Genomic DNA, 14,117 nt, shown 5'->3' with positions numbered 1-14,117 from the left:
CCCACCTGGGCCTATTGGAATCCATGCAGGTGTAACACTCAGCTGGCTCAGGGGGCCTGAATTGGAGCATGCCCAGTTAAAGTCTTCATGGGTGGCTAATGCTTGCCTGGTTTTCCTTTCCCAACCTCCTGTAGGAGGCCTGTGCAGGTATGGGAGGGAAAATCCCCCTGTTGCTGTCTGACTACCTCACATTTCCCCACTGCAGGAGTATGGATCCAAAATATTGGGATACTGGATGATGACATCCAGTCATCTGACCGATTCCTGATGGCAAAAGGGGCACAAAGTGAGGCTTTGGGGTCTACACCCTTCTGATGAGAAGGGTAGCCCACTTAGGGCCCATAATGGACGAAGTTGGTGTGATCCAAGAGCTGGTGATCCTGGGATTGGCACATTTGGCTTAGATACATTGGTAACCTGATGGCTTCTGGAAGAAATCAAACAGGTGGACAGTTTGGTAAGGCAGGGGTAACATTGTGAGTCAGCAGTGCCCTGGAAGTGTGTGTTAGTGTCACTGGAAGATTTGAAAAGCAATCTGAGGACTGACAGGCATGGGCGCCAGTTTACTTTAAACACAGGAGTGCTGTGAAAGCATTGACTTGCCTAAAGGCTGTTGGGGACCTTTTAGGAAAAAACGTTCCAGTGTTTGCATCCTTAGCTCTGCCGGGGACTCCCGTGTCCCTGACGGCAGGGTGTAAGGCACTTTCCCACTATTCCTGTGGGGGACTTTGCAGCTCTGCTGAGGTCAGGGACATTTGGAATACTTTAGTGGAACTAGGATGAGGCCTAATGACGATGTAGCTGTGTAGTTTAGACAGTACATCTTGGCCTGGGAGAGCGGCTGGACATTCAGGGACTACTAGGAAGCTGTGAGTGAAATAGAGCTTGTCCATAGGCACCTTAAGGGTTCTGTAAAGTGTTTGGCTACAGGATTTCCTGACAGTCCAAAGATGGTGCAGGCGCAAGGTGCCAAGGGTCCGGGGGAGGTGGTAAGACAGAATAGACAGCACTAAGAGAGAATGTATTGGCCCACCTTCCAACATCCATGCACAACCAGGGTTCCAGACCAGGGAAAGCAATCTTTTGTGCTGGGGCCATCTGGATGGGCTGCTTTGTCCAGGTACCAGGTACAGACTGGCTAGCAGATTGCTCTCCTCTTGAGTTTCCCCATAGGGCAGAGCGATGCCAGTGGCCAGTTTGTTTACAATGGTAGCATGGACCTCGGGGAGGCCTGTTTCCAGTAGGGCAAACTTTGCCCCTTGGCGCAAATGCCAACACACCTGTGGGATGGTGTGCCCAAGTGCAGCAGGGGTCCTGGGACCTGGGAGGCAGTGGACTGGCATTGGTTAGATATGGTGTCCATACCTGCATGTCTCACATTCTTCTTCTCCTGATCCTGGACTTCCCATTTGTTGTCACGATTGGAAAAGGTGTCGTTAGCACTAGGCCCACATCTTCTACGCTAAAACCAGGAGAAAAAAGGGGATGATGTGGGGAAGAGAATCTGTGGGTAAAGCCTGGCCAACCTCCGGGAAACTGGGAAGGGTTAGCACACTTGGCAGCTCCTACGTGGTTGGAACTCAAGGCATCATCTTGCAGAGGTCAGCAACAAGCCAAGTGCTCAGTGGCCCATAAAAAAGAGGGTGGAGGATATGGAGTGGTGCCACCTTGTTGGGGAGTGCAGAATCACATTGTGGGCTCCCCTGCAAGTAAGCGGGCAGCCGCGGGGTTCAGCTAAGTTGGCAGAGGGCAAGCTACGGGAACCAGAAACTCACAGAGACCAATTCGGTTGACTTGTGCGCCCACAGTCGTTTTGCTAGAACACAGAGCAGACCAACGAAAAGTCAAAAGCCATTGAGGACTGGATTCCCCACCATATCCCAGGAAGCAAGGCTGGGGGAAGCCTGCAAGGTCCTTCGGAGACGCCGACACTGCCCTACATAGAAGCAGGAAACACAGGGGGACAGGGCAGGATGGCGCACCGGGGGGAAAGAAAAGGGATGCCTGCCATACGTTACCCTTGGCCCCAGAGAAGGCTGCTGTTGAGTGGGCTCGCAGATAGCCACAGTGCATTCCATACCCGTCTTGGTGTCCTCCAAAGGTTATCTCTGAGTCACACGGCAGTACAAAAATTATAAGACAGGTACAGGGTTGTCTCTGCACAGGCCCTCTACAAGATATTGGGAAAGGATAATGGGGCAATTGTCAACCAGGAAGACCCATGAACTGGGTATGCTCCAATTTAGACTGCCTCCCCCACCATCGAGCCACATGGGCATTATACCTGTGTGGCCCACAATAGGCCCAGGTGAAGTTGATTCAGCTATTGGGGTCAACCAACACCTTTGACCACACCTCCCAAGCCACTGGTGTAAAATACTCTATCAGCAGGAATACTGGTCTCTTTACCCTTCTCCTTGGCAGAGGCAGTTGGAGGGGAGAGGTTTACATACACCGCTTGAGTGGGCACCCTTAGCACCCAGCCCAGCCCTACTCGGGAAGCACATGTACCCATTCCGGGCTTATTCAGAGCCCACAGCCTCACTTCTCACCTGATCTTGGACCCCCTTGGAAGGTCAGAGATTCTGTTTATCCTGCTCTGTGCCGCTGTCTCTGGCGTCAGGGCACCACAAGTTGGTGCGCAGTCCCACCAGGTTGCCCGTGTACAGTGGTGAGCCTCAGCCTTAGCTTCCACGTGGTTTGGCACACGTTCCTGAAACGGCATGGACTCCTGAGACTGGACAACCTGAAACTTCCTTTATAAAAACCCACTTGGATCACAAGCCAGGCTTCACTGTGAATTCTTCCTCTAGCAAAGCCAAGAAGCGAGGGATTACCCACTCGAAAAATGTAACATGACTAGAAGTACTTCCTTCCAACCACTGCCAGGGCTAAGTCGTCAGGACACCACCAGGACTCCAAGGAGCACATCATGACAATTGAACTGACACTGAGCACCACTGTTCAGCTGAGGGGACCCGGAGAATGAAGCATGGCAAATGAAGGTGGCCTAAAACTGCTGAAGAGGTGGTGAGGTGAGACAGATGTAGAGGGGTGACCAGTATGCTCAACTCAGGTGCCAGTTTCTGCTGAGTCCTACAACCACTCTCCATGTCAGGAATAGACACAGCAACGTACTCATTGTATGGCCATCTAGGTCAGTGGTGCTCAACCTTCCTAATGCTGTGACCCTTCAATACAGTTCCTTGTGTTGTGGTGAAACCCTCCCCTCATCATAAAACTATTTGTATTGCTACATCATCACTGTAATCTTGCTCCTGTTATGGAGCGATCCCTGTGACAGTGTCATGCAACCCCCAAAAGGGTCGGGACGAACAGGTTGAGGAGTGTTGGTCTAGAGTTTTATAGTCCCCCCAATACAGAATAAATGCCACACATGTTACAAAGAGTTCTTTATTGTCAGCTAGTGCAAGTGGTTGGAAGCAGAAATGTAGGGCAGGGTGGTAGGCAGTGGGGTTCTCTATTGGAAGGTGGTGGGGGAAGTTGTCCCTTCATAACATCTGGGGTGCCTGCACATCCCAGCAGATCTCTTTGTATCTTGCCATCCATGTGGCCTGGTTACAAAGAAGGGTGGACTTCAGAGTGGTCATACCAGATGCAGCTTCTGACCAACACTTCCAACCTCCCACATGATCGTAGTGAACATGACCTAAGCCTCATGAGCCTAACCCCAAATCTCACTCATTTAGGAAACTTACTGTGCTTTTGTAAGTGGAGTCACAACCAGAGAATGAAGGTGGGGTTGAGAATAGAAAACAATTGTCTTGGCCCTTGATCCCCCTATCATACCATTCCATAGCACAGTCCCACCGAGAAGAGCTATTCAATCACTACCACTACCAAGCTTAGAACATGTTCTTCATTCTGGTTACTCATGATTATTAGTGTAATTGATTTTTAATCCTGGCAAAAATATACACAAGGCAACAGTCTCTCAATCAACATCTTCTGCATGTGTTTAATTCAGTTCCATGGAGGATACTCTGCATGATGTACAACCATTACTGAAATCATTTTCCCAATTATTCCGCCACCATTAACATAAACTGAATGCCCCCTAAGCAAAACTCTTCCTGCTTCACCTATGGTGACCATTGGTCTACTTTGGTTCCTTATTTTTGGTAGTTTTCTTGATATTAACTTCACATATCACACAACTCCATGATTAAAAATAGTTGTGGAAGCATGATGAAAATCAGTTCTAGTCCCCCATCCCCACTGCCGCTTTCACTGCTTGCTCCCCGATTCCCCTCCAGCTCCCCACATGCTGTCCCTGGTAAACTATTACATCAGTTATTATCTCTATGCATCCACTCCGCCCATGCTTCATAAACTGGGAGACCCAATAGCAACAGTGGGAAAAATTGAAATGAAACAGAAATAAGGGGGAAAACACAAATTCAAGAGAAAGAAAAGACCAGCAGTACTATTACAAGAGGCAGAAGAGAGACCTTGTCGTGGAACAAGCCAGGAATACTGAAGCCTAGAACAAGTTCAGGTTGGGTCAAGAGGGAGGTCATCTGACCCACTATTCTACCTTACCATGGTTCCATCCACCATCAAGTTTGCAATAATCTGTCTGATAGTTAACTGTTCCTATCCCTTGCCTGTGGCCACAGGACATCTGGCAAAGGCTTCATCTGACTAGCTACTCTGCTCATGGATTTGGGGTTTCCACTGTCCCCATAGCCTTCTACAAACTATGGGTGGTCACAACTGAAGCACTCCGACTGTCCCCTTCACCCTATTTGGATCTTGTTACCTTGTGACATCACAGCTTGAAATCAACGATGATTGCATCAGACCCATTCCAACTATGAGAGGAAAGCAAACGTATGGAGTGGGGCCTGCTCATCGGCAAGGTCAGGGTCAGGTCCTGCATGACCTGTTCAAGAGTTCCTTCTTGCAGAGTATCTTGGGGTTCCACATAGCAATGGGGAGGGACAGGGAGCTCCAGAAAGGCAAACTGGCACCGTGGCATGGTGTGATGCAGCAGGGACAACAAGACGTCCCCGGAGACTGGGTTCCCGCACAATGCCAAGGACTTGAGCTGGGTGCACTGACCCAGAGCAGGCTTCAAGGCCATGAGCTCAGGGTCCTTAATGCCACAAGAATCTAAGGCCAAATTGGTCAAGGTGGTTGACAACCTCCCTATCAGGCCTGGGAGGAAGTCAAAACTTATGTCTTCACCAAAGACACCACTCAAATCCAGGGACTGCAGGTGGCTGGTGCAGGGACTGCAGGACAGGTATGTCAAGTCAGAGTCCATCAGCATGCATTGTTTGATGGTGAGGTACTTCAGGGGTGTCTTCAAGCATTTGAACAGCTGTGGGAGGTGACCATGGAGAAAGACACCATCCAGGATGAGGTGCTCTACCTGATGTAGATGGAGGAAGGTAGAGGTGAATTCGGCAAGGAGCTTCTCCACCCCTTCCTGCATGCATAACCCCAAGCAATCCAGGGAGATTCCAGAAAAAGAGACTGTGTGCAGGTGAACCATCTGGGCCAGGTACGGAGCAAACCATTTGAGGTCATGCAGCTCCCAGGGGCCACGCACTTCCACATCCCAGACGGAGTCCAGCCGCACCATTTCCAGGATCTTCCCAAGAGCGGAAAACTTGGGCACATCTCCAACAAACTCCACCTTTCTGCAGTACAGGGGAGGCAGAGCCTTTCCCTGCTGGATGATCTCACCGAGGAGGGTGAGGAATTCGTCCAGGACTTCTTCCTGAAAGCACAGGTCTATGAGCACCTTCACTGGGGGCAAGAGCTGTTGTTTCCTCTGTGACCTAGTTCTGCCCTCTATCAGAGTCTGAGTACTGGGCTGAGTGGTCTCAGGCTCTTCAGATAAGGTCGGAGAGCCATCTGGTTGGGTTGCCAGCCACATGTTCCAGATCTCAGTGACACTGTTCAGCCGTAAATCCAGTTGATTCAGTTTGCATCTCTTGGGTCTTACCTTGTGGGCAAGCAGCATCTCAAGACCATCGAGTGCTGCCTTTAACATGTCATAGAGAGACTCGCAATCCTCCATCAGCATCCCCAGACAGAGATAGGTGAAGGGCCAGGAAAACACCATGGCCTTCACTGTCTCTCTGTGCCCACCCTGAAAGGCTGCTGTGAACAAGGAACGGAAGATATCTATGGGCAGCCACTCCAGAGCATCAATGGTTGAGGCCTCATCCTGGAGCACACTCTGGATGGCAAGGTCCAGGAGACTGGGAGGGGTCATGCTGCTCATGATCAAAATGCTTCCAAAGGAATCCTGACCTGTGAATGGAAACAGGAGTCTGTTGGTTGACTACTGGCAGAGCCTGGTTTGTTATGCTAGCCCTCCAAAATCTGGATCCCGCTCTGCCCCCTTATCTCCTCACAGGGGAGCTTTCTGGCCACTCCTCCTATCAACTCACTGTTATAGAGGCTGACAAGGTCCACAAGGGGCCCAGATTTCAAACTGGATTATTCTTCTCTCTCAAGGTTGTCCAGGAGTTGTGGAATCCAAGATGAGCAGCTCCTATGGCAGGCAGTGACCTCAGCACCTGGGGACAGGGACCTAGTAGCTGGGGAGGTGGATGAATCAAAGTTAAATAGGCAATATGGTGGTGGCTGTCTCAAGTCCCATGGCCCATAGGTCTGATGAAAGGCCCACATATAATAAACTATAGAGCACTCCTTTGTTGGGGGCCAGGGAATGATGGGGGGAACCACAACCTTCTTCTCACTGGCTGCTGACAACAGATGGTTTAGCCTTTTTGTATTGTATCTGGGCAGCTCATTCCCTAGAGAACAGATTCTGAGTCCTTGAGTAGGTTCTGGCTCCTGGTGAACCCACACAGGAGATTAGAACTGCCCCTGTGGATGTCTGAGCAGAGTAGATGGCCTCAGCTTTGCCCTAAGGCATGGTGAGATTGATTTACCCTCTGAGTAACAGCCCAAAGCTTAACCCACTCTTGTGCCTCTGTTCCTCCTCTGTTCAGATCCGTAAAGATGACTTATATAGAATGTTCCAAACATGACACAACTGGGTGATAACTTCTCAAACTGGAAGTCCCTCCCATGTGATCACTTTCTGAGCAGGTGACCCTCTAATGGCCTTTCTTTTCATCTATTTTTTTTTTGGTAGGAGGGGGAAGTGACAGGGCCTCCACATTTATGTGAGATTCATGGCAGCTTGGTAAAGGCAGAGAATATAGATAACTACATAGGTAAGATCGATAACTCATGCTTTTACCTTTGAAACATATATTTAAAACTGTAAATGTGTTGAGAGTTTCTTTTTAGATCATTAATTTTGTTTTAAGGAATGTCGTTTACCTATGAAACTTCATGAATAGCTTTACTCTCCTCCTATAGGTTCTCTTGGGATAAGATTGCCTATCACTTGGGAGAAATTGCCCCTCTTATCTCAGCAAGTTTGGGTAAGAATTCAGGGTTCTTACAGTCCTTGTAAATGAGCATGGTGTGGATGGCTGTTTTTGATGTTGTTGCTTTCTTTATTGGGGGGCATGTTGGAGCCACGTCTGGACCAAGGCAGCCCCTTGTACCAGGTTCTCGAGAAGACAAATGACCTGGCTGAGTTTTAAGCACCTGATCTTCAAAGCACCTGCTTTCATCATTTCACAGAGCAAAATGACCTCTACGCAAAAACACAGCACCCCTCTCCCTAGCAGTTTCCTAAGAACAAAATTACCTCCCTGGACAGAACACAGCCCCCCTCTCCCTAGCATTGTTTCCTTGGAACAACATGATTTACTGACAGCACTTTACCTGGCCTGAAACTTGAAACCACAGCACAAAAGACCTCCCTTCCCATTACTGGATTATATGCCTTTAAGCTCATCCCCTATATAAGTCTCATTGCCTCACTACCAGGCACGCCTTCCCTGATCTAACTCCTTGGGTCGTGGAATCCACCTGGGGACTCAATATGCCCCCGTTCCTTTCTCTGCTCTACCTTCCCTTCTGGGAGTTCTTTCGCTGTCGCAATAAAATCTTTCTGAACTTCACATTCCTGGATAAAGTCTATCTCTGTTCTGCGCCTCCGTCTCCAACCTTTCATCTTGGTGCTGAAACCCGGAGTGGCACGAGGGGCTTCTCTACCACCCAACCCGCCCTCTGGCCGGTGCGCAGCCACATCCTCCACTCTCATTGACCTCTGAAACTTGCCTTTGCAAGTGCTTTTCCGGTATTTCTGTGCTTGTTCGTTCTGTTTTGTTTGTCTTTGTGGACACTGAGGACCAGCAAACTCATATGGTAACATAGGGTCCGTACGGCTTCAGGTAAGGGGTTATGCTGCCACCCTAGTACCAAGAGAAGTTGGAAATAACTGCCTTTCCCTGCGAGGGGTGCGACGATGAGACCAGTTTCTCCTGTCCACCTTTTCTCTGTATCGGTCTTCCCTCTTATGTGGCCTACAGCCTTTGGCCTCTGTCTTTGCTTCCTGGGATTCCTGCCAATGGTGGGACTGCTGATACTGGGCCTGGTAGTCACTGCACCTTCTCACCAGGCTGGAATACAAAGGGTTAGTCTGAGCTTCTTCTTGTGTGTGTGTGTTTGTGCTAGCAGTTCTGTGGTGCCTGCTCTCCGACCTTATCTAAAATCCACTTCTTCTTGAACAAAAGCCTCTGGCCCCCTCCATTCAGCTGGCTAAAAAGCCAGTCCCCTCCCCCTCCCTAGTGTCCTGCTGTGTCTCTCACTGTCACTGACTCAAGGTTCCTGTCTGCCGGTTAAAGTCGCAGGCTTGCACAAGGGAGCCTTTCTGTCTGGGGAGTCCAAGACTCTCTCACTGGGCCCCTAACTCTGACTGGGATGCCTCTCAGGGTTATTGGGCCACCTCCTGATTAACGGGTGCTCACAGGGACCAGGAGACGTCCTTCTCCTCTGACCACACCCCTTCCAGTTGAAGACACCATGGAAAGTTCACTGTATAAACCTCCCAGAGACAGTCCCTTGGGATCCCTCCTGGCCAATCTCATTGAACTGGGAGTGGCTCTGGACATTCGCCCTAAGCATCTGGCCTTCTTCTGTAACCAAGTGTGGCCACAATGCCAATAAGACAATAGGTGGCGCCAGAAAATGGTACTTTCAATAATCTCCACACCCCAACAACTTCTGTCACCAAACCCCCAAATGGTCTAAGATTCTGTACGTTCGGGCTTGTTTTTATCTTTCTCCGCTCCAGACACTCTCTTTTGCATCTCTTGCCAACCCACACAAGTTCTTTTGGCTTAATTCCTGGTACAGGCACTCCCAAAGACCTAGGCGACTGTGCCTCCAACACCCATCCCCTCCCTGAGGCAACTGCGCCTATTTCTGTCCCCTCCCCAGAGCCAAACCGTTGGACTCCCCAGAAACTCTCTCTCTCTCTCTCCTTTCTGACTACTACCCTAACTCAGCCTCCTCTGAAGCAACACTCACAGCCTCCCAAGCCCCTCAGCCACAGCTTTTGTAAGAAGCAACTGGGTATTTTCTCACAGGACCCTACCACCTATAGTAAGAAGTTCCCATTCCTTAACCAAGCCTAGGACTTAACCTGCCATAATCTACCCTTACCCCTGATGAGCGGGAGCAGGTCTCTACAGCTGATCAGCACTTGACTAAGCCCTTATCCCAGTACACAAGACTAGGCCCCGATTCTCCAGCAGGAGCTACTGTTTTAGCCACTCATTGTATAACTGAGTCTGCTATAAATATATTTTTTAAAAACTTAAAAAGGCAGAGGGTGGCTTTGAGACCCCATCCGTGACCTGGTAAACATGGCAGAAGGGGCTGAGGCAGTGCGAGAGTCCCAAGGAAACCAGCAGGCTCGCTGGCGGGCTCGGGCTTTGATTGCTGTTCTGAGGTCGACTGCTGAAAGGGGTCCGAAGACATCAGCAAACAAAGCTCCTAACCAAGCCTCTAACCATCTGACGCCCGGATCTTGCTTTTAGTGTAGCCAGGAAGCGCATTGGGCTAGGCATTTCCCACAGCTCTGACCACCCAGAAAGCCTTGCCCTGTGTGCGGTCAGCAGGGCCACTGGAGAAACGACTGCCCTTGGGGGTCTAGCCAAGGAGGGACAGTTATTCTGAACCCTGATCTGCCGTAGGCACAGCTAGGCCTGACTACCAACATCGATGGAAGTAGCCCAGACTCAATTATCCCAGTGACCCTCGCTGAGAGCCTCGGGTGACAATCCAGGTAGCTTGCAAGCCAGTCTCTGTTTTAATAAACATGGGGGATACCTTCTTAGTTCTCCTTCCCTGATCACGGTTGTAGGTAGACACTGCAAGCCTTGAAAACCCCTTTCTGAAACCACTAAGACCTCTCCTTGTACCCCCCTCACTCTCCCCAGCAAGTCACGGTGGCCTTTAATAAACTCCAACATGTTCTCATCCACTCTCCACTCCTGCATTTACCAACCCCGCCAAACGTTTTTTACTTTACACAGATGAAAAGCAAGGTATAGCGGTTGGTGTCCTAACTCAGCCCCTGGGGTCTGCTCTATTCCCCATGGCTTATCTGTCCAAGAAATGGGACATGACATTCAGGGGCTGGCCACCATGGCTCCAGGCCCTTGTGGCAGCTGTCACCCTCACCAAAGAAGCCTTAGAGTTAATCCTGGGAGAGCCCATCCAGACGTTATCCACCCACAGACTGCAGAACCTCCTCTCAGATCGCGTTCTGTCTCTACTGGCCCCAAGCCACCTGCGAGAAATACACCTCATCTTTATTACAAACCCTGACATATCCTTGCACTAGGATTCATCTTTAAACCCAGAAACTCTCTTGCCCCAATTCCTAGACTCGCAGGAACCAAACAGGCACTCCTGCACCCAGGCAGTTGAGCTAACAGTGGCCCCACCCAACCTCTCTGACTGACCGTATCCTAATCCACACCTGTTTGTTGATAGCAATTCCATTGTAAACACCCAGGAACAGCAACAAGCAGCCTATGCTCTTGTCTGATTGAATCAAGTCTGGGAAGCTGCCCGCCTCCCAGTCGGCACCACTTCTCAGAAGGTGGAGCTTATTGTTCTCACTCGAGCTCTTCATTTAGCTAGAGGAAAAATGGTCAATATATATTTTAAGTATCATTGACTTATAGCTCCTTGTCACACCACCATCTAGAAGGAGCGGGGAATTCTCACCACCAAGGGGTCCCCCATTGTAATGGTACATTAATAGCAAATCTCTTACAGGCCCTTCAGATACCAACAAAAAGTAACTCTCATCCACTGCAAAGAACATCAAACTAACAACTTGTCGCACAGGGCAATAGGAAAGCCGACACCATTGCCAGAAACATCACCGCCAACCCAACTCCAATTTTCTCCACTTCACCATCCCCTCGTCATTGCCCAGTAGCCAACCACAACTAGTCTGTTACTTCACAAATCAGCAGATTTCATGTAACTGATATACCAGCTCATTCTTACACTCCTATGTTTACTATTCATACAACATTCTCACATTCTATGCACATGCCCTTCACACACTCACAGGCCCATGCGCCCCCTCACACTCAATAATACAAACTAGCTCACTTAAGTTCATGCATCAGCATGCCGACATCTGCACACTCACCCATTAGGGCACAGCATACTCCAAACACAAAACTTTAACAAAAAACTCCAGCTGGTCATGAACTACACCTTGAAGTCTCTCATCTCCTTGCACCAACAACTTACATACCTGGCAAAGATAACCGTTCAAAACCTTCATGCATTAAATCTGTTAACAGCTAACAAAAGGGTACATACACTATACAAATAAGTCAGACGTGGTTAAATCAAACGTTAAAGCACTAGGCATCATGGCTGATAAAATCAGGAAAAGTCATTGGAGCACCACCAGCTCCTCCTCATGGTTTCAAAATCCTGTCATGGCCTGGATAATGCCCCTCGTTGGTCCTCTGAGTATAATCTGTGTACTAGTACTTTTAGCTCCTTCTCTGTTTAACTTTCTGTAAGAACGGATGAAAACAATCTCCAACCTGACCTTCAACCAGCTCTTGCTTGACCCCTACAGCCCGTTGCCGACCAGCCCGGGCCCAGACTTCCTAGCTCTTAATTTCCCCCAATCTCATCGCCTGCCTTCAGCATTGTCATTAATGATAGATCACAATGCCCATCATCACTAGTATTAAGAGTTTGGGATGTTTGGGCCAAGTCCAGACTAATGAAGCCCCTTGTACCAGCTTCTCAAGAAGACAGATAACCTGGCTGAATTTCAAAGCACCTGAGCTTCAAAGCACCTGCCTTCAGTGTTTCACAGAGCTTACCTCCCCGGACAGACAAAGCCCCCCTCTCCCTAGCATTGTTTCCTAGGAACAACATGATTTACTGACAGGATGTCACCTGGCCTGAAACTTGCAACCAGAGCACAAAGAACCCCCTTCTCCTTACCAGCTCCTATGCCTTTAACCTCGTACTCTATATAAAGTCCCATTGCCTCACTGTCAGCGGCGACTTCCCTGAACTAACGCATTGGGTCTCAGAGAACATGGACGGGGATCAGAAATGGCGCGTCTGCACAGACGCTAGAATGGCGTCACTGCTTCCTGCACCGCCGCAACTCCCCACCTCCCCACCCCTCACGTTACTTCATATCCCACTGTGAAAACAAGAATTCTCAGGCGAAATACTGTAAAGAACTTGACTGTGTGTGTGTGTGGGGGGGTGGAATTCCTCCTACAAGTCCTGCCTTTCCCCCTCCGACTTCAGAAAGGGCGTCCTGACCAAGGGCATCCATGAGGAACGCCACCCAGGGGCTCAAGATGCCCCGGTCCTCTTCCCTACTCTCCCATCCATCCCGGGAGTTCTTTCCCTGCCTCAATAAAATTTTCTCAACTTCACATTCCTGGATAAATCCTATCTCTGTTCTGCACCTATGTCTCCAACCTTTCAGGTCACACCTTCAATCCTTTACACCCAGGAAGCTTATCACTTATGGTCACACCGTACGGGTGACTTACCCAAAAGTCCGAGAAAACCTAAAATCTAGGTAGCCTCTGGAAACAGGCAATCTGATGGCAGAGCATGTAGGGAATGACAAACTGTGCATTCATCATTAGAAAGGACGTATTAAGATCTATGTTGAATGGCAATGCCCTCCATGACAGGAAATATATATGGGTTTCCACGCAAGCCTAGTGGATACAATGATGACTCACATTTCTTTACCAGCCACGAAAGCTGTCGATGGAAAAATGAAAACGTTTTACCAACTTCTTCAGTCTGAAATGGAAGAAACATCCAGTCAATAGGAGGCCATTGTTAGATGCACCTTTCCCTACAGGCAACCCAATCTTTCTTCTCCCTTGCACCCATCATGGAAAGACCTCTACTACCTGCATCACAGAAGACAGCTGGCTGGGAGAGGCGTGATGCTCAGTAACATCCAGTTTCAATGAGAAACACCAAGTGAACTACTGTGAGAAACATGAATATGGGGGTATTTCCTTTAACAAGCCCTCCCCCCTTCTCCCATCTGACTTCAGAAAAGGCGTCCTGACCAAGGGCGTCCACAAGGAACGCCACCTGTGGAGCCCGCGCCCAGAGAACATGGACGGGGATCAGACATGGCGCGTGCAGACGTTAGAATGTGCTCAGTGCTTCCTGCACCGCCGCGGCTCCCCGCCCCCCCCTCACTTTACTTCATATCCCACTGTGAAAACAAGAATTCTCAGGCGAAATACTGTAAAGAACTTGACTGTGTGTGTGGGGGGGCGGGAATTCCTCCTACAAACCCTCCCTTCTCCCGTCCGTCTTCAGAAAGGGCGTCCTGACCAAGGGCGCCCACGAGGAACGCCACCTGAGGAGCCCGAGCCCAGAGAACACAGACGGGGATCAGACATGGCGCGTCTGCGCAGACGCTAGAATGACGTCACTGCTTCCTGCACCGCCGCGACTCCCCACCACGCATACCTCGGGTTACTTCCCATCCCGCTAAGAAAACAAGACTTATTAGGCGAAATATTGTAAAGCACATGACTGGGGTGGCGGGTATTTCCTTGAACAAGTCCTACCTTTTCCCGTTCGTCTTCAGAAAGGGCGTCCTGACCAAGGGCGCCCACGAGGAACGCCACCTGTGGAGCCCGAGCCAGGCGAACACAGACGGG

This window comes from Tenrec ecaudatus, chromosome X (assembly GCF_050624435.1).
Source record: "Tenrec ecaudatus isolate mTenEca1 chromosome X, mTenEca1.hap1, whole genome shotgun sequence".
Lineage (NCBI taxonomy): Eukaryota > Metazoa > Chordata > Mammalia > Afrosoricida > Tenrecidae > Tenrec > Tenrec ecaudatus.
Note: the sequence above shows the minus strand (reverse complement) of the source record.